Source organism: Scyliorhinus torazame, chromosome 14 (genome assembly GCF_047496885.1).
Source record: "Scyliorhinus torazame isolate Kashiwa2021f chromosome 14, sScyTor2.1, whole genome shotgun sequence".
NCBI classification, from domain to species: domain Eukaryota; kingdom Metazoa; phylum Chordata; class Chondrichthyes; order Carcharhiniformes; family Scyliorhinidae; genus Scyliorhinus; species Scyliorhinus torazame.
In genome coordinates, this window is record NC_092720.1 from 195,920,705 (window position 1) to 195,941,926 (window position 21,222).

Genomic DNA, 21,222 nt, shown 5'->3' on the forward strand with positions numbered 1-21,222 from the left:
GAGCTTGAGGTCAACGGCCAACCAGGACCCGGGATCTGTCAGCCAATGACATTAGGGCTTCCAGTCCCACATGACCCCCAATACATACTACCACACACAGCATCTTCACCCTGTTTGGTTTCCCCACCTACATCCACAGCGATCGGGGATCCTCCTTCATGAATGATGAGCTGCGTCAGTTCCTGCTCAGGAAGGACATCAGCTCGAGTAGGACGACCAGCTACAACCCCGGGGAAACGGGCAGGTGGAGAGGGAGAATGGTCTGGAAGGCCGTCCTGCTGGCCCTTCGGTCTAGAAACCTCCAGGTCCTCCCCGACACGCTCCACTCCATCCGGTCGCTCCTGTGCACCGCTACTAATGAGACCCCTCACGAACGTGTGTTTACCTCCCCTAGGAAGTCCATCTCTGGGGTATCGCTCCCAACATGGCTGACAGTTCCTGGACCTGTCCTCCTCCGGAAGCATGTGCAGAGCCATAAATCGGACCCCTTGGTCAAGAAAGTCCACCTCCTCCATGCAAACCCACAGTACACCAACGTGGCACACCCCAACGGGCGACAGGACACAGTCTCCCTCCGGGACCTGGCACCCGCTGGGTCCCCACCCACAATCTCCGACCTGATACTGCTCCTTTCCCCCCCCCCGGTTGCCTCGTTCACCCCTGCGCCACCCACCCTCCCACCTCAGCCCCCACCCCAGCAGGATCTGCCCCCTCACTGGATCCACTAAGGGGTGACAAAGGAGGGGACAACATGCTCCCGGAGTCGCAGTTGACCACATCGGCGTCCACACCACTACCAGGACTGAGGCGATCGCAGCAGAGGGTCAGACTCGATTTGTAATTTTTTTTTCACCCCCGCCGGACCGTTTTTTTAAACAGGGGGTGAATGTGGTAAACACCATTGTTAACATATTACATGTATTACGGTACTGCCACTGTATTACAGGTACCACTGTAAATGCCAGCCTGCTGGCTCCTCCCAGCAGGCGGCGTATAAAAGTGTCTGCTCTCCTACACTGCTGCCATTCTGGTTCCAGCTGCAGGAGGCACAACATCTTGTGCAATAAAGCCTCGATTGTTTCACCATTCACATCTCGTGGTAATTAACGGTACATCACCCCCATAGTCTAATACGCATCATGGAGACATTGCTGAAATGCGTGACCCTGACAAATCTAGGGACAGCCAGTGATGATGATGACGAATGCACAAGTTAATAAACCAACTGGGGTGGGGTGAAGAAATCAGATAACGAAAATGAAAAATGAACCACATTTACTTTACGGAATAGAAATGGTTTTGTTTAAAAGAATTAGTTGTAATTCTTTTTATTAGTATAGATTACTGTGAGAGAGTCTGTTTTAAGCACTTCAACCGACTTATTTCCTTAACTGATATTTGAACTGTAGCTGGTTCTGTTTAGTTATGGCCAGGGATGGTGATATTTTGGAGCAGTAACAAAGGATTGTCTGTCCAGTCCAAGTTTTGATAATATTGTAGGATGTGTTATCCGTCCTTCCCGGGAGCTCCCAATCATTGCAATCACCACTGATTCCTCAGCAGGGAGATTTTCGCTTCTTGGATTAAAAAAAGCCTGTTTATATGAATGCATTGTTGCACAAAACCTGTTTTACCAAACTGGTGACCACAAGCCCATAAAATGTAGGAGTAGAAGTAGGCCATTCAGCCCATGAAGTCTGATTAGTAGGCCTTTCGGCTCATTGATTCTACTTTACCATTCAGAGATCATGACTGATCTGATATGATAATTCTCAGATCCACTTTCCTGCTTTAGCCCCATAACCATTGATTCCTGGACTAATTAAAAATCAGTCTTGAAAATACTTAATGACCCAGCCCTGTAACCCCCTGTGATAAAGAATTCCACAGATTAACTAGCCTCTGAGAGAATAAATTCTTCCTCATCTCTGTTTTACATGGGTGACCACTGACTCTGAGATTATGTGCTCTACAAGGGAAACAACAACAATCCCAGCACCTAACCTGTCAAGTCCCCTGAGAATGCTATATGTCTCGATAAAGTCACCTCCCATTCTCCTAAACTCTAATGAGTACAGGCCCAACCTACTCAACCTCTCCTCATAATAAAATCCTTCTTTATCTGGGATCAATTTAGAGAACCTTCACTGGACTGCCTCTAGTGTTATCTTTCCTTAGATAAGGAGACCAAAACTGTTCACAGTATTCTAGGTATTGTCTACTTCGATTTTGAAACTCTGTTCCCTTTGAAATAAAGACCAACATTTCATTTACCTTCCCTATGACCTGCTGAACTTGCATGCTAGATTTTTGTGATTTATGCATGACGTACTGGGAGTAATATTCTGCCCATGAGCAGAACTTTTGGAAATAGCTAAATAAATCTATGTTCATTTACCACCAGCTCCACTGAGTTACTAAACTGGCAACGAGGATTAAAGGAAATTCGGACTCGCTCGTAGATCCACCTAGTCGTCGGACGTTCGCTGATTGGGACTTAACATCGTAACAGTTTAAGATGCCGTTTTTCTGAAAGTTGGAAGCCATTGGCGCTGGCCTGGAAGATTGAAATCACATTAGGTACTTTTTCCTGGCAAACAGGATTTTAGGGGAAGACCCACAGAAAGTCCCACTCCTGACCATCTGCAGGGCCTAACGTTTGGGATCATAACGAGTCTGTTTTTAAAAAAAAATGTTTTTGTTGAAGTTTTTACATTTTATACACTATACATTAGGTAAGGATAAATGCGCCCGTTACAATGTACTCTTAATTTTTTCTGTGCTGATCCCTCCCGCCGTCCCCCAACCTTGGACTCCCCGCCCCATCGTCGCTATCATTCATTGTTTTAGGATCCTTTCCAGGGTCCCACCCTGTATAATGGGCAGTTATCTGACCAAAATGTTGCTTCATCTGGTTCTCAGGTCGCTACCATCACTGGGCTTGCTGTGTTTTTCTGGCGGGGATGGGAACGCTGCTGTGGAGAGAGGGCCTGGAGGGTTGTTCCTGCAGAGGAGGACTCCTCCATCCTCATCCATTCCGTGTCTGGGTTCTTCACCCATCCCCTCACTCTTCCACCCTGGCTGCCCAGTGATAGTATCGCAAGTTTGGGAGGGCTGTTTCTTCTCTGTAGTACTGTTTTGGGGATTCTTGGATTCTTACCCCACACAAACTGCAGGATCATCTTGTCTCTTGAATGGAAAATGGTCTTGTGGATGGAACTGTCCTCATCGGTGAAAACACCGTCCTCTTACTTATCAGTATGGCTGGCCCAATAGCCCAATAGCAGAAAATGGTAGGTCTGTGAAGGAATCTTATAATTTATGGGATCTTAACCTGTCGAACTACACCAAGTTTGGGGGAAGCTTAGTTGATGAATCAAGTCCTGGCGCAATACGACAAGTTGTAAGATTTGTAATATTTGTAGACTTTGTCAAGTTGTTCGATTCCTTGTATTATTCGACTGTGTATAGTTGAAGGAATTTATATTATCTCTGCTATTCGGTTATCAGTAGCACTTTGCGAATACTGGAACTCAGCAGAAATTTGCAGTATAAACTTCTCAGTTGCCAAAAGGAATTGTTTTATTTGTAGTCGCTTGATTACAATTTGAAAGTCATTTAAAAGGCAATTCGTAGACAATTCGAAGCTTTCAGAGAATTACAGACATGATCTTTCTTTGCTTAGGCAGACAGCTCGAAAGTAACTTTTAAAAGGTCAAAGTCTGGTAATGAAACATGAAGAGAGAGAGAAAGCTAATCTTCAGCTAAACTCAAACTCAAAGTCAAAAGTGGACTAACATCACTGACACAGACTGGTAGACTGACAGAACCCCCAAAAGACATCTCTAAAATGGAGACTAGAATCAAAGGCAAAAAACACTAAACTAACAGAAAGACAACACAAAGACATCTCCTCAGCACACCCCCCCAAAGACAATACACTAAAATGGCGGGCGGAAAGTTTTCAGTTATACACTTTCATATCTGTCTTAAGTCGTCTAATTACACCCCAATATAATCCTAATTGGTTTGGGTTAGACTCAAACACATTTGATTTGATGGCAAGCCGTCCATCTTCAATGTGCAACATCAGCTTTTTAATTGTTTCATGTCTACATGTTATGGAATGTGATATTTTGCTAATCTTTTAGCTGGCTTGGCTAATGTAACAAATGAGACTTCATATCGAGAATATATATGATTCAATGCTTTTACAAACTGCATTGGACTCTTGCCACCTAGTTGCCATGGAACTCGGTCCTTGGCCTTGACAATTAGCACAAGCAGTGTCAAATTGTCTTGCAACTGTGCTGCTAGAATCTTATAATGGAATTTTATGCTGTTTCATGTATCATATTGAAGTCCTGAATTTATGTGTGCTGAAATTCTCATTTTTAAAAATGAGTACTAAAACAGCTATCTTTTACCTATACTAGTTGTATCTGAAATACCTGGCTTCTACAGTCTGTCCCACCCAGCACTTCTTTACCCGCTGTCGGTCCTTCTCCCTCCGGTGTGTCTCTTGGAGGGAGATTATGTCGGCTTTCATACCTTTCAGGGGGGCGAAGACTCTGGATCTTTTCACTGGGCCGATTATTCCCCCGACGTTCCAGCTGACTATTCTGATGGGGGTTGTTTGCTCCCCCCTTTCTGTGGGATCAACCATACTTACCTTGTGCTTGCGCGCCTGCACTCCTGAGTTTCCCTTTTTGGAGGGCCATCCAAAATGGCCTTGGTCACCATACACACCATGAGGTCCCCACCCCCTTGTCGTGTTGCTCCCCCCATGGTTGTGATACCCCCCACCTCCCCCAACCCCCCCTGTATACTTCTGTCTACTCCCTTGCCTTCTCCCCTTTTCAATGTGTCTCTCACCCCTCCACTGCAAGACCTTCTCTCCCTAGTGGGAGATGCACCGCGGCCCCCCTCTCTCTCATACCATCTGGCGCTAGCTTTCCCACTTGTGTGGTGGCCCACCCCTACAAGGGCTAATCTGTCTTATGCCCGCTCTGTTGGTGTCCATGCTATCTCCTCCTCACGCTCTCCTGCACTCTGATGCCCTCGATCCCTCGCTCCTATGAGCTGTCCGGCCTGATCATAGCTAGGCGATGCAATCCCGTGCAAAATTGTCCATATGTTTCCTTTCCCTCATCTGTGTCTTCCTCACCACTGCCTCTCTTGCTGCCTGTCCAGACTGTTCTTAGGAACAAATTCGCCGCCTCTTCTGAGGCAGCAAAATAATGCTCTTTGCCCTGGTATGTGTCTGGCTGGGAATAACGTCCCAAATCTGACCTTGTTCTTGTACAGGGCCGACTTTGCATGGTTAAATTCGGCCCTGTACTTTTCCAAGTCTGCCCCAAAGTCCTGATACACTCTGATTTTATGTCCCTCTGATTTTATGTCCCTCCCAGTTGCATGCTTTCCCTGCCGAGCCCAGCGAAGGATCTTTTCCCGGTCCTGATATTTGTCAGCGTGGCTATTATCGCTTTCGGCTGCTTTCCAGCCCTGGGCTTTGGTCGGAGTGACCTGTGAACCCTGTTGATGTCTGGTGGTTTGTAGGAGCTGTCTCGCCCCACTAGGTTGCCCAGCATTTGGTTGGGTCCCTGTCCTCGATTGCCTCCGGCAGGCCCACTAGTTGAATGTTCTGGCATCTCGACCGATTCTCCTCGTCCTCGACATTCCATTTCAGGCTGCCCTGGGGCGCCTTCAAGCTCTTGATCTCGATCTCCAGGGCGACGATTCGGTTGGCCTGGTCCATTGATGCCTTTTCTAGCGCCAGTATTATGCTCCCTTGGGCTTCCAACCTTTTTCCCAAGCCGCCGAGCGGCGTCTGCATAGCGGCCAGTGCCTTCGCCACCACCACCTTGACTGCCGCCTTTATCTCGGCCTTGATGTCATCCTTCATCGCTTTTAGTTCCTTGGTTAAGAACATCTTCTATCCATCGCCAGGGTAAGTGGGGATAGCTCACTTTCCGGGTTGCTGGTCTCCCCCTCAGGGATGGCTGGGGATCCCTCGCCCCGTGGGTCCGCTAAACCGCTTTCTTGCTGCTCCTGTCCTTTGCCGCAATTCCTGGTTTCCCTGCGACCTCTTGAGCTGCTGCTTCCTGGCATTTTTGTCGTCCATGTTATTGTTGAGGGTGACGAGATGTATAAGTCCGATTCTGTGGGATAAATTTGTCCAAAAGTGCCTATTTTGTTGTCTTATGGAGGAGAGCCACCTAATTTCCGACTATTCAGCTCATCCCCGTCACTGGAAGTCCATAACAAGTTTGACTTACCTGGCTGCACTGGACTCCAAATATTTTAATCAGTTGGACACTTTGGTTTTGGTACGCTATGACCTCAAGCCTTCCGTAATTATGCAACTGTATCATTTTAATATGGTGGTGGTATCCTGGTGAATCAGTCACTGACATCTTGACCTGCTGAACACTGAGGGTTTGGGCTGACCCTCTCCAGGATGTTGATGGACCAGCTCGTGTGGCATTAACAATACAGCCACACAGAGAAAGCTGTTGGCGGTAACCACTCCAGATTTGAAATGGGCCATTGAACTCTCCCTATCTCGTGAGCATGTGGAGAAAGTTGTGCAGGAGCTGCAGGGGTCGTCCATGGACTATGGTGGCCATAGATTGGCCGGTTTAGCTCACTTGGCTAGCCAGCTGGTTTGTGATGCAGAGTAAGGTCAGTAGTGCAGGTTTGATTCCCGTACCGACTGAGGATAGATATTCATGAAGGCCCCACCTTCTCAGCCTATCCCTCGCCTGAGGTGTGGAGATCCTCAGTTAAATCACCAACAGTCAGCTCTCCCCCTCAGAGGGGAAAGCAGCCTATGATCATCTGAGAATATGGCGACTTTACCTTACCATAGATTGGCCCACCCTTACTTTCAAACTCCCTCTGGGCCACGGGATGGTGCTGGTCCGGCCAGACTTTCTCTGAAGGGACAGCCCCAGAGTCAACTCCGCAGCAGAGTTTGAATCTCGGGTTCTACCGCTGACCGGTCGCATACCTCTCCCAAGGATGCAGGGGAGAGCCACTGCATTGCCAACTGTGTGCTTGGAGAACTCGTGAGGGTCCGGGTCGCCCGGTTCGGTGCAGCGACTGCCATCCACGACAACTCTCAGGTCAATGCACGGGTTTTGTACGTGGACACCACGGTGAGGAGGAATGCTTAATGCTGTAGGAATTGTGTCATGGCTCCGAGAGTTGTACCGATCCTGGTCACCTTGTAGGTCAATGGTCATTCGGTGCCGATGGAAATGGACACTGAGGCAGATGCCTCCATTGTGGACCTCCGCACATTTCAGTGTCTTCGTGCAGGGATCATGCCGCTGACGTTGCAAGACACCAAGGCAATATTAGTGATCTGCTTTGGAGAGCCTTTGAAGATCTTGAGGACCACTGTTATTCCGGTAACATGAGGGCAGCTGTCGGTCCATCTTCCTTTGGTTGTGGTGCAGGTACCAGGGCTCAATTTTTTGGGACGAGACTGGTTAAGAGTCCTCTGTTTCGACTGGTAACAGGTCTTTCAGAAGGGCGCTGGGAATCTCTATCAAGTGCTTGTGTTCCAGGAGTGTCTGTGCAGGATAAAGAGGGCCAACGCCCATATCTATGTGCACCCTGCTGCTCAGCCCTGATACCTCACGATGAGGCCCTGTCCCTTACGCACCGCTGGCGAAGGTCGACTTGGAACTGGTCCAAAGATGTGCAGGTTGGGTGGATTGGCCATGCTAAATTGCCCTTAGTGTCCAAAAAGGTTAGTTGGGGTTTTGTGAGGGCCACGAAGAATCCAGCACGAGTTGAAGGGTAGAAACAAATAACATTTATTTAAATATATATATATATATATATATATACACAACAGCAGCAGCAACTTCCCTTGCTGCTCACTCTCCTCTAGCCAGTTCCAAACTGGCCAGCTTTATTTATGCAGGGAATCTGCTAATGATTTCTCCGCCCCCCTCATTGGGGAAGCTCATACTCCCAAAGGATTGTGGGATTGTCATTAGTCCCCAGCCAATGGTAAGCAGGCAGGCTATAACATCCCTCCCCCCAAAGTCCAAGGAATCCACTGAAGACCCTGGCGAAGGAGGGCGTCAGACTCGTTTTGCCGCAGGCTGGACACCATTTGCACGAGGCGCTGGATCGGGCGGCGTGTAACGAGACGGAGAACAGCGCTTCCATGATGAACAGCGTAACGGTTGTACATCCACGGCCCGTGGGCCCGAGGAGTCCCCCTCTGAGGCGTCCTGTGTCTCCATCTCTGAGTCGGAGTCCACTGCTTCCATCATCTCGGCGTCTCTATCTCCACGTGGTTCTGCAAAGACCTGCGCAGGCTTTGAGTGCGGCACCAGAGGAAGATTGTGAGGAATAATTTCCACTGTGTCTGGTCTCTGTGACTGCAGAAATTAGCTTAGTGGGCGGGGAATCTTTGGAAGGGATGGTCTTCTGCACCGAAAGTGGTCTACAGGCTGGTGCTGGAGACGACCTGGGCTTGCACCTGGTAAGAGATAGGGCCCATTTGGCGAAAGGTTACCCCAGGGGCCCACTGGGCACCACCAGCAAATTTCCGAATGAACACTGGGTCACATGGGCGCAAACTGCCGAATCGGCCGATGCCGAGAAAAACCATGTCCCTGCTGTTCTTGTGTGCGGCGTACTTTTGTGCCAATGTCCGAGAAAACCATGCTAAGGCGGGTGCGAAGTCTCTGACCCATTATGAGTTCTGCGGGAGCTACCCCAGTACCGCATGTGGGGTGGTCCTATATGAAAACATAAAAAACGAGCCAGTCTCGTGTCCATCGACCCGGAAGACTGCTTCTTTAGGCCTTGTTTGAATGTCTGCACTGCGCGCTCCGCCAACCCATTTGAAGCCAGGTGGTATGGGGCAGTGCGGATATGGCGTATGCCGTTCATCTTCATGAACCTCGCAAACTGCTCACTTGTGAACGGAGTGCCGTTGTCCGTGACCAGCACCTCGGGGAGGCCATGTGTACTGAAAGACAAACGCATCTTTTCGATTGTTGCGCAGGACGTTGTGCCTACCATCTTATGCACCTCTAGCCATTTAGACTGGGCATCGATTAATAGAAGGAACATGGATGCTTGAAAAGGGCCAGCGAAATCCGCATGCAAGTGCGCCCAAGGCCGCCCTGGCCATTCCCAGTGACGTAGGGGCGCGGCTGGCGGAAGCTTCTGGTGCTCCTGGCAAATGGAGTAGTTTTGGGCCACCTTCTCAATGTCAGTGTCGAGGCTTGGCCACCAGACATAACTCCGGGCCAACATTTTCATTTTCGTCACACCTGGATGCCCATTGTGCAAGTCTCTTAGTATCAGCTCCTGTCCTTTTTCCGGGACAATCACACGCATCCCCCACAAGAGGATGCCGTCTTCTACGCTAAATTCTGACAGCATGGAGGAAAATGCCCACAACTCGCCTGGGAGCGGTCTATGCTGCCCACCATACAGGACTATGTGCCATACCTTTGACAGGACTGGCTCCGTCTGGGTCCACTCACGGATCTGTAATGCCGTGACAGGGAAGATGTCCATAAAATTTAGTGTTGCAACCACCTCACCGGTCGTGGGGGTCGACATGGGACCGGTCGATAAAGACAATCGGCTCAAGTGCGTCAGCATTCGCTATCTGGGTTCCTGGTTCGTGCTCCAGAGAATACTCGTAGGCAGCGAGCAACAAAGCCCAGCACTGGATCCGTGCGGAAGCAATGGGCGGTATTGGCTTATCCTCTGGGAAAAGTCCCAGCAGAGGCTTATGACCAGTCATGATTGTGAAGTGGCGGCCATACACGTACTGGTGAAGCGTTTCACCACAAAGACCACTGCCAGGCCCTCCTTCTCATTCTGCACGTACTTTTTTTCCGCTGCAGTCAATGTGCGGGAGGCGAAAGCTATCGGCCGCTCGGCTCCGTTCTCCATCTTGTGGGACAGGATGGCCCCAATACCATAGGGGGATGCATCATATGTGATGAGCAAAGGCTTTCCAGGATCTTAGTGGGTTAATAACCCAGACGACAACAATTGTTGTTTTACACGCCGGAAAGCGGTTTCTTGCGGCTGACCCCAAACCCAGGTGTGATTTTTCTTTAGCAGAAGATGCAACGGGGCCAGCGTAGTTGCCAGATTGGGGAGGAACTTCCCGTAATAGTTTACGAGACCGAGAAAAGAATGAAGATGCGAAGTGTCAATCAGGGCGGTGGCCTGTTGAATTGCACGCACCTTCTCTGCGACGGGGTGCAAACCTTCGCGGTCCACCCGATAACCGAGGTAGACTACTTCCTTCGCCTGAAAGACGTACTTTGTGCAACGTAAACGGACTCCAGCCTCTGAAAAGCATCTAAGGACAGCCTCCAAATTTTCCAAATGTTCCTGCTCCGACGTCACTATAATCAAAACGTCATCTAAGTAGACAGTGACACCCGGTAAATGCCTCAAAATGCCCTCCATGAATCGTTGAAAAATAGCGCAGGCAGAGGATACTCCAAAGGGCAACCGTGTATATTCATCCAGGCCCAAGGGTGTATTAATCGTTACATATGGCCGGGAGGCAGGGTCCAGCTCCAACTGTAGGTAGGCGTGACTCATATCTAATTTCGTGAATGAGAGTCCACTTGCAAGCTTCGCGTAGAGATCCTCTATGCAAGGCATTGGATATCGGTCGAGTCGGGAAGCCGTATTCACTGTAAGTTTATAGTCACCGCACAAGCGAACTGTGGCATCTGGCTTCATTACAGGTACAATTGGTGCTGCCCAGTCAGCGAAACGGACGGGCCTGATAATACCCAAAGTCTCCAAATGAGTGAGCTCCCTTCTACCTTCTCGAGCAAGGCGTAAGGCACCAGGCGCGCCCGGAAATAGCGCGGCATGGCTCCTGGTTCGACTTGGATACGGGCCACGGCCCCTTTTATTTTCCCCAACCCTGGCTGGATTACATCTGGGTATCGTCCTAGCACCTCAGTCAATCCTCCAGAAACTATTTGGAGGATGTGCTGCCACTGCAGCCGCAAATGGCGCAATCAGTCCCGACCCAACAGGCTAGGCCCATGGCCACGCACCACGATAAGTGGGAAATGCCCCTCCTGGCGTCCATAAACAACAGGGGTCATCGTAGTTCCTGCAATGTCCAATGGTTCCCCCGTGTAGGTGGCCAACCTGGCCTGTGTGTCGGTTAATGTAAGGGTCTGTATACCCTGCTTGATGCGGTCGAATGTCCTCTGGGCGATCACGGAGACCGCTGCGCCAGTGTCCAACTCCATCTCAAACGGGTGACCATTGACCCGTACTGTCACCTTAATGGAGGCCACAAGGGGAGCTGCCACATAACGCAGCTGCAGGCAGTCGTCCTCCGTCTCTACGTCCTCTGGAGTAGTTGCCGCAGGTTCATCAAAATGGAAGGTACGGCCCCTGGGCTGGCCCCAGTGTCTGTCGGAACGACGGCGGCGTCCCCAGGACCGGCGTCCGCGACGGGGTCGGCGCCCACAAGTCTGGCACAGACATGGCTCCTCATCCATTGGTTCTGGAGAAGGCTCTCTTCGGGGAGGAATGTCCGACGGCCACTGCCGTCGATCCGGACGTCGCCTTGTCCAAGGTACCGCAGTGGTGCAGGGGAACACTTTCGGACGGAAGGCATACACCTCCATTCCCTGTAGCTCCTGCACTCCCCGTTCTACGTTCTCTCGGGACAATACTATTTGAATGACCTGTTGAAAAGTCAATGTTGGCTCAGCTAACAGCTTTCTCTGGGTGGCCGCATTGTTAATACCGCAAACCAAACGGTCGTGTAACATTTCTGACAAGGTCTCACCATAGTCACAGTACTCCGCAATCCTGCATAGCCTGGATAGAAACTTGGCAAGGGATTCTCCTGGGGTCCTCTCAGCGGTATTAAACCGGTAACGTTGGACTATCGTGGACGGGGTTGGGTTAAAATGTTGCCCCACTAAGTTCTCAAGTTCATCAAACGTTTTGGTGTCCGGCGCAGCTGGGTACGTAAGGCTCCTATTCACCTCAAACGTATGCGGGCCGCAGGCGGTGAGCAATATGACCACCTGTTGCTCTTTTTCGGTGACGTTGTTTGCCCGAAAGTAGTAACGCATCTGTTGTGCGTACTGGTTCCAGCTTTCCAGTGCAGCATCAAAAACATCCAAACATCTATACCGAGGCATGGTGTAATAGAAAACAACTTCCAACCTGTATCCAACAAAAATCCAGGGAGGTGGCTTCAGCAGTGTAGCCAGCAATTCACTTTAACCCTCGTCGCCAGTTTTGTGAGAGCCACGAAGAATCCAGCACAAATTGAAGGATAGAAAGAAATAACATTTATTTACAATAACATATATATACAACAGCAGCAGCAACTTCCCTTGCTGCTCACTCTCCTCCAGCCAGTTCCAAACTGGCCCGCTTTATTTATGCAGGGAATCTGCTAATGATTTCTCAGCACCCCCCTCATTGGGGAAGCTCAAACTCCCAAAGAATTGTGGGATTGTCATTAGTCCCCAGCCAGTGGTAAGCAGGCAGGTTAAAACGTGGGGTTTCTGGGCTATGAGGATAGGGTGAAGGTGTGGGCTTAGGTGGGATGTTCTTTCCAAGGGCCGCTGCACACTCTATGGGCCAAATGGCCTCCGTCTGCACTGTAAATTCTATGATCCTATGATACCATTTGCCTTCTTCACTGCCTGCTGCACCTGCTTGCTCAATTCCAGCGACTCATGTACAAGGACATCCAGGTTTCATTGCAAATTCCCCTCTCTCAATCTCCAGCCATTGGGATAATATTCTGCTTTCCTGTTTTTGCTACCAATGTGGATAACCCATATTTTCCCACATTATTCTGCATCTGCCATGCCTTTACTCACTCACTCAATGACGTTGTCTAAATTACGGTGAAGCAACTCTGCATGTTCCTCGCAGCTCACCCTCTCACCAGCTTTGTGTCATCTGCTAAATTAGAGATATTACATTTAGTTTCCTCATCTAAATAATTTTTAAAATATATTTTTATTAAAGTATTTATATAAATATATACATTAAACACAACCAAAACCAAAAAGAAAAACAGGAAATCTTATAACAAATAAATAACACCTCACCTCCCCACCCTCTCTGCCGTTCCCCTCCACCCACCCTGCCTTCCCCATTTTTACTCCCTGTATCATACCCCCCCACATGCTGACATCTTAACTACCCTTGAAGAAGTTGATGTATGGCAAACTCCCCCCACTGACCCTCTCAATGGAAACTTGATTTTTTTTCCAGCCTAAGGAATTTCACGAGGTCACTCACCCACATTGCTGGCTTCGGCGACTCCGAGTCCCTCCACTCCAACAAAATCTGTCTCCGGGCTACCAGGGATGCAAAGGCCAAAACATTGGCCTCTCTCGCCTCCTGGACTCCCGGGTCTTCCGACACTCTGAAAATCGCCACTTTTGGACTTGGGGCAACCTTCACCTTCAGCACCTCGGACATTACGTCAGCAAACCCCTGCCAGAACCCCTCCACCTTCGGACAAGCCCAACATGGGGACATGGTTCACGGGCCTCCCCACGCATTGCCCACGCCTGTTCTCCACCTCCTCGAAGAACCTGCAAATTCTGGCTACTGTCATATGCGCCCTATGAACTACTTTGAGTTGAATAAGACTAAGCCTAACACACGAAGATGATGCATTCACTCTCCTCAAAGCCTCCTCCCACAACCTAGTCTCCATTTCCCTCTCCAGCTCCTCCTCCCGTTTCCGTTCAACTTCTCCTATTGGGGCTCCCTCCCAATCTCCGATACCCTACCCTTGCCAACTCCTGTTTTCGACACCACCTTGTCCTGCAGCCTGGGGGGGGGCAGGTCGGGAAAGGACGGCACCTGCCTCCAAACATAATCCCGCACCTGTAAGTACTGGGACCCATTCCCGCTGGGCAACTCATACTCCTCTTCCAATTCCTCTAGGCTCAATAAAGGTGCCTCAATCTGCTCCCACACTGGCCCGTCCCTCACTACCCACTTCCTAAGCATGGCACTACTCGCTGCCAGTAATAGTTCATTATATTTGGCAAGGCCAGTCCGTCGTCGTCCCCTCCCCCACGCCTCCGTTCCAACAGCACTGTGGGGATTTCCCCGCCCACACAAAGCGCAAGATCAAAGCATTAATTTTCATGAAAAAGGCCTTTGGAATAAAGATCGGAAGGTTCTGTAAAACAAATAAGAACCTCGGGAGTATCGTCATTTTCACGGACTGCACCAGCCCCGCCAGCAACAACGGGAGCACGTCCATCATTTAAAATCCCCCTTCATCTGTTCCACCAGCTGCACTAAATTCAATTTGTGTAGTTGTTCCCATCCACGCGCCACCTGGATACCCGAGTACCTAAAGTTCGTCTCCACCACTTTAAATGGGAGCTTTCCAACCTCATCTTCTGCCCGCTTGCCCGGATCAGAAAAACCTCACTCTTCCCCATGTTTAACTTGCGTCCGGAAAACTGGACAAATTCCTCAAAAATGTTCATGATTCCGCCTGATACCTCCCAATGGGTCCAATATGTAAAGCAGCAGATTGTCCGCATATAGCAAGACCCTGTGCCCCACCTCGCACTATCCCTTTCCAACTCCCTGACACTCTGAGCCAAGGCAAAAAGCAACGGGGAGAGTGGGCTTCCCTGCCATGTCCCACAATCATGGTAAAGATTTAATCACCTGCTAATGCTCGCATTCCAAGCATTGTCTGGCATCTTTGAATCTGTCTATATATATGTTTCTGGAACATACGTCTTCATTCACCTGAGGAAGGAGCTGCGCTCCGAAAGCTAGTGACATCGAAACAAACCTGTTGGACTTTAACCTGGTGTTGTAAGTCTTCTTACTGTGCTCACCCCAGTCCAAAGCCGGCATCTCCACATCATGTCCCACAATGTAATCAGAAATACCCCAAACTCACCCGATTCATCCTGATAGTCGCTACCTGTGCCCTGTACAACAACAAATCCCTGCCCAACCCCAAACCGTCCCAAACCCGATCAAAGGCCTTTTCGCCGTCCATAGCGACCGTCACTTGCACATTTTGTCCCTCTGAGGGCATCATTATCACATTCAATAAGTGCCTAATGTTCACCGACAGATGCGTCCCTTTTACAAACCCCGTCTGGTCTTCCCCTATCACCTCCGGCACACAGTCCTCAATCCGCGAGGCCAAGATCTTTGCCAACAGTTTGGCATTCACATTTAGCAGTGATATCGGGTGGCTGGACCCGCACTGCTCCGAGTCCTTATGCTTCTTCAAAAGTAAGGATATCAAAGCCTATGAGAACCTAGGGGGAAGCTCTCCCTTCTCCCGCCCCTCATTGTATGTCCTTACCAGCATTGGCCCCAGATCCCCAAAAACGTTTCATAAAAGTCTATCGGGAGCCCATCTGGGCCCGGGGCCTTCCCCGCCTTCATCACTCCCATAACCTCCATCACCTCCACCAGTTCAATAGGTGCCCCCAGCCCCTCTACCAGGTCCTCCTCCACCTTGGGGAACTCCAACCCGTCCAGAAATCGCCGCATTTCCTCCCCCCCGGCAGGTGATTCCGATTCATATCACCTCTTATAAAATTACTCAAAAACCCCATTCACCCCCACCGGGTCCAAAACCACCCTTCCCCTCCATCCTTCACCTTTACGATCTCCCTCGCTGCCTCCTGCTTCCTAAGTTGGTTATCCAGCATCCTACTCACCTTCTCCCATATTCATACACTGCCCCCCTCGCCCTCCATAACTGCCCCACTGCCTTCCCCTTAGACAACAACCTGAACTCCATCTGGAGCTTCATCCACTCCTTCAACAACCCAGCCTCTGGGGCCTCGAAGTATCTCCTATCCACCGCACTATCTCATCCACCAGCCTAGTCATCTCTGCCCGCTCCGTCCTATCCCTATGCACCCGGATTGATATAAACTCCCCCCCGGCCACTCCTTAAGCGCCTTCCATAACGTGGCAGCTGAAACCTCACCCGTGTCATTCAGCTCTATGTACCCCCGACTGGTCAATGACCACAATCGCCGAATACTCAGAATCCGCCACCCCCGCCAGCAGAGTCTTATCCATCACAAAGTAGTCGATCCACAAGTTCACCCTGTGCACATGGGAGAAGTACGAAAATCCCTTGGTCTCCCAAATCTCCACGGGTCCACCTCCCCATGCGCTCTATGAACCCCTTCAGCTCCTTCGCCACCGCCGACACCCTCCCCGACTACGAACTCGACTGGTCCAATCTTGGCTCATCAACCATATGAAAGTCCCCTCACGTAATCAGTGGGTGCGAGTCTAAGACCCGGATCTTCCCCAACACCCGCCTCATGAATTCAACATTGTCCCAATTTGGTGTATAAACGTCCACCAGAAACACTAGCATCTCCTCACATTTCCTGCTCACCATCACGAACCTCCCCTCCCCCCTGAGTTTGCCACTATATTCCCCACCTCAAACGCTACCTGCTTACTTACCAACACCCCCCCCCGCATCTTCATATCTAGTCCTGAGTGAAAAACTTGCCCTACTCACCCTTTCATTAGCCGAGACCTTTAAATGCGTTTCCTGTAAAAATACCACATCCGCCTTTAAGCTCCTCAGGTGTGCAAACGCACCTGACCGTTTGACCGGCCCATTCTGCCCTCTCACATTCCATGTGACCAGCCTGGTCAGGGGGCACCCCAACCCCCTCCCTTGCCGATCAACCATAGCCCTTCTTGGGCCAACCCGCGTCACGTGACCCTCCAGGCTTGCCCTCGATGTCCATTGTCACCAACTCCTTCGTTATTGCACATCAACTGCCCCATCCCATCAGTAGCCCCCCACTCCCCTAAACAAATCAACAATCCCATCACCCTCTCCCACTCTAACCACCTGCCCATCCCCCACTGCGCTCCCGTGAACTAGCTCGCCCAGCTAGCCTGGTAGCACCCGTCCATGGCACCATGCATCCTACCCCCCACTGATTCTTCTCCACCTGCTCGCACACTTTCATACTGCAAACAACAATAACAATGAGAAAAATATGCACTCACCCTCCATGGTCCTCCAGCATCCCACTAAAGAACCCCACAAAAAGATAAACCTCCTGAGGGAAGCGAGGTTCTCCCCTAACCACCACCCAAAAGAAAACAAAGCAGTACAACAAAAAAGGCAGAGAGAACCAACATCTTCTCACACCTCCTCCAAAGTTCAGTGTCCTCCCTCTACTGCCAGATCATCATCTCTTAACACCTCCATTGCCTCCTCCGGTGCTCCAAATAATACGCGTACCCGTTGTGGGACACCCAGAGGCGGGCTGGGTACAGCATCCCGGACTTCACCCCTTTCTTAAAGCGGGCAGCCTTGACACAGTTGAATCCAGCTCTCCTCTTAGCCAGTTCCGCACCCAGGTCCTGGTATACCCGAAGCTCATTACCCTTCCAGGTACATCGCCTTGTCTGCCTGGCCCACCGCAAGATATTCTCTAAGAACTGATATGGCCTCAGCACCATCGCCCTCGGTGGCTAGTTCGCTGCGGCTTCTTCATCAGCGCCCGGTCGACTTCCAGGGGCCGGTCGAAGGCCTCCACCCCATTAGCTACTCCAACATTTTGGCTACATAATAGCCAGCGTCCGCTACCTTAATGCCCTCTGGCATCCCCACTATTTTCAAATTCTGCCTCCGCTTGCTTCTTTTTTAAAAAAAAATTAAATATGTTTTTATTAAGAATTTTTCAATACCAATATTGTCCACCTTACAAACAAACCCCCCCCCCCCCCCCCCCCCCCCCCCGCCCCGTAACAGAGAAAAGATAAAGAACTTGTGTGGCAAGACATGAACATGGCAAGTCAATGAAATACAGAACTTTGTACATTGGATTCTTCCCGTACATGTCAGTTTCCGGATCATTCATGTGTTTTCTTGCGCAAGTGCCCCCCCAGAGAACCCCCCCCCCACACGAACGATGTCCCCCCCCTCCCCCCTGGGCTGCTGTTGCTGCTGTCCGACCTTCATCTAACGCTCCGCGAGATAGTCTAGGAACGGTTGCCACCGCCTGTAGAACCCCTGCGCAAACCCTCTCAAGGCAAACTTTATCCTTTCCAACTTGATAAACCCTGCCATATCATTTATCCAGGCCTCCACGCTGGGGGGCTTCGCCTCCTTCCACATTAGCAAGATCCTTCGCCGGGGTTACTAGGGACGCAAAGGCCAGAATGCCGGCCTCTTTCGCCTCCTGCACTCCCGGCTCGTCCACTACTCCAAATAGTGCTAGCCCCCAGCTTGGCCTGACCCGGACTTTCACCACCTTAGACACTGTTCCCGCCACTCCCCTCCAGAACCCCTCCAGTGCCGGGCATGACCAGAACATATGGACATGGTTCGCTGGACTTCCTGAGCACCTCCCACATCTGTCCTCCACCCCAAAGAACCTACTCAGCCTCGCCCCCTTCATATGCGCTCTATGAACCACCTTAAATTGTATCAGGCTAAGCCTGGCATACGAGGAAGAGGAATTAACCCTATTTAGGGCGTCAGCCCATAGCCCCTCCTCAATCTCCTCCGCCAACTCCTCCTCCCATTTACCCTTCAGCTCCTCTACCAAAGCCTCCCCCTCTTCTTTCATCTCCTGGTATATCGCCGACACCTTGCCCTCCCCGACCCATACGCCTGAAATCACCCTATCTTGAATCCCCTGTGCTGGGAGTAGCGGAAACTCCCTCACCTGCCGCCTCACAAACGCCCTCACTTGCATGTACCTGAAAGCGTTTCCCGGGGGTAGCCCAAACTTCTCCTCCAGCGCCCGTAAGCTCGCAAACGTCCCGTCAATGAACAGGTCCCCCATTCTTCTAATCCCTACCCGATGCCAGCTCTGAAATCCCCCGTCCATCCTTCCTGGGACGAACCAATGGTTGTCTCTGATCGGGGACCACACCGAGGCTCCCGTCGCACCCCTGTGCCGTCTCCACTGCCCTCAGATCTTTAGCGTTGCCGCCACCATCGGGCTCGTGGTATACCTTATTGGCGAGAGCGGCAGCGGTGCCGTCACCAGCGCCCCCAGGCTCGTTCCCTTGCAGGACGCCATCTCCAACCTCTTCCACGCCGCCCCCTCTCCCTCCATCACCCACTTACGGATCATTGCCACGTTGGCTGCCCAATAATAACCACCCAAATTCGGCAACGCCACCCCTCCTCTATCTCTGCTACGCTCCACGAACCCCCTCCTTACTCGCCCACACAAATCCCGTAATGCTCCTGCTTACCGTCTTAAAAAAGGCCTTAGTGATCACAATTGGGAGGCATTGGAATACAAAAAGAAATCTCGGTAGGACTACCATTTTAACCGACTGTACCCTACCCGCCAGCGAGAGTGGCAACATGTCCCACCTTTTAAAATTCTCCTCCATCTGTTCCACCAACCGCGTCAAATTAAGTTTGTGCAGTGCCCCCAGCTCCTAGCTACCTGAATCCCCAAGTATCGAAAGCTCCTTTCCGCCTTCCTCAACGGTAGGTCGTCTATCCCTCTTCCCTGGTCCGCCGGATGGATCACAAAGAGCTCACTCTTTCCCACATTGAGCTTATAGCCCGAAAAGTCTCCAAACTAACGTAGGATCTGCATTACCTCAACCATCCACTCCACTGGATCCGTCACATACAGCAACAGGTCGTCTGCGTACAGCGACACACGATGTTCCTCTCCCCCTCAAACCACCCCCTTCCATTTCCCCGACTCCCTTAACGCCATGGCCAAAGGTTAAATTGCTAATGCAAACAGCAGAGGGGACAGGGGGCACCCCTGCCTCGTCCCTCGATACAGCCGGAAATACTCCGATCTCCGCCGGTTCGTGACCACACTCGCCACCGGGGCTTTATACAGGAGCTTAACCCAACTGATAAACCCTCCCCCGAACCCAAACCTCCTCAACACTTCCCAGAGATACTCCCACTCTACCCGATCGAAGGCCTTCTCCGCGTCCATGGCTGTCACTATCTCCACTTCTCCCTCCACCAATGGCATCATTATCACATTTAGGAGCCTTCGCACATTAATATTTAACTGCCTACCCTTTACGAATCCCGTCTGGTCCTCGTGAATCACCCCCGGGACACAGTCCTTAATCCTCATGGCCAACATTTTTGCCAGCAACTTAGCATCTACATTAAGGAGCGAGATGGGTCTATACGACCCACATTGCAGTGGGTCCTTATCCCGCTTCAAGATCAAAGAGATCGTCGCCTCCAACATTGTCGGGGGCAGGGTCCCCCCCCTCCCTTGATTCATTGAAGGTCCTTACCAGCAACGGGGCTAACAGTTCTATATACTTCCTGTAGAACTCCACCGGGAACCCATCCGGCCCCGGGGCCTTCCCTGCCTGCATGTTCCCCAGTCCTTTAACCAGCTCCTCCACCCCAATTGGCGCCCCCAAACCAGCCACCTCCTGCACCTCCACCCTTGGAAACCTCAACTGATCCAAGAATCGCTGCATCCCCTCTTTTCCCCCTGGGGGCTGGGACCTATACAGTTCCTCGTAAAAGGCCTTAAAAGCCTCATTCACTTTCCCTGCACTCCGCACCATAGTTCCCCTGCCATCTTTGACTCCACCTATTTCCCTCGCTGCCATCCTCTTACGGAGCTGGTGTGCCAGCATCCGGCTCGCCTTCTCCCCATATTCATATATCGCCCCCTGTGCCTTCCTCCACTGTGCCTCTGCCTTCCCTGTGGTCAACAGGCCGAACTCCGTCTGGAGACTTTGTCTCTCCCTGAGTAGTCCCTCATCAGAAGCCTCTGCATAGCTCCTGTCCACCCTTAAAATCTCCCCCACTAACCTCTCCCTTTCCCTGCCCTCTCTCTTCACCCTGTGAGCCCTGATGGAGATGAACTCTCCCCTGACCACCGCCTTCAGCGCCTCCCATACTACTCCCACCTGCACCTCCCCGTTGTCGTTAGCCTCCAGATACCTTTCAATACACCCCCGCACCCTCCCTCGTCTGCCAGCAGTCCCACATCCAATCTCCACAACTGGCATTGGTTCCTCTCCTCCCCCAGCTCCAGCTCCACCCAGTGCGGGGCATGGTCTGAAATGGCTATGGCCGAATACTCCGTTCCCTCCACTTTCGGGATCAATGCCCTGCCCAGAACAAAAACATCTATCCGGGAGTAGGCCTTATGTACGTAGGAGAAAAAAGAAAATTCTCTGGCCAAAGGTCTGGCAAATCTCCAC

General features: G+C 51.0%; 1 long non-coding RNA gene across 2 annotated transcripts in view; it reads left to right on the forward strand.

Moving 5' to 3' along the window:
* Positions 1-2,408: 2,408 nt before the first annotated feature.
* LOC140390321 (uncharacterized) overlaps positions 2,409-21,222 on the forward strand; it is a 95,765-nt gene continuing 76,951 nt past the window's right edge. For both annotated transcript variants that reach the window (XR_011934610.1, XR_011934609.1), the window contains exon 1: positions 2,409-2,580. This is a non-coding gene — a long non-coding RNA (uncharacterized lncRNA). The remainder of the gene's footprint in view (positions 2,581-21,222) is intronic.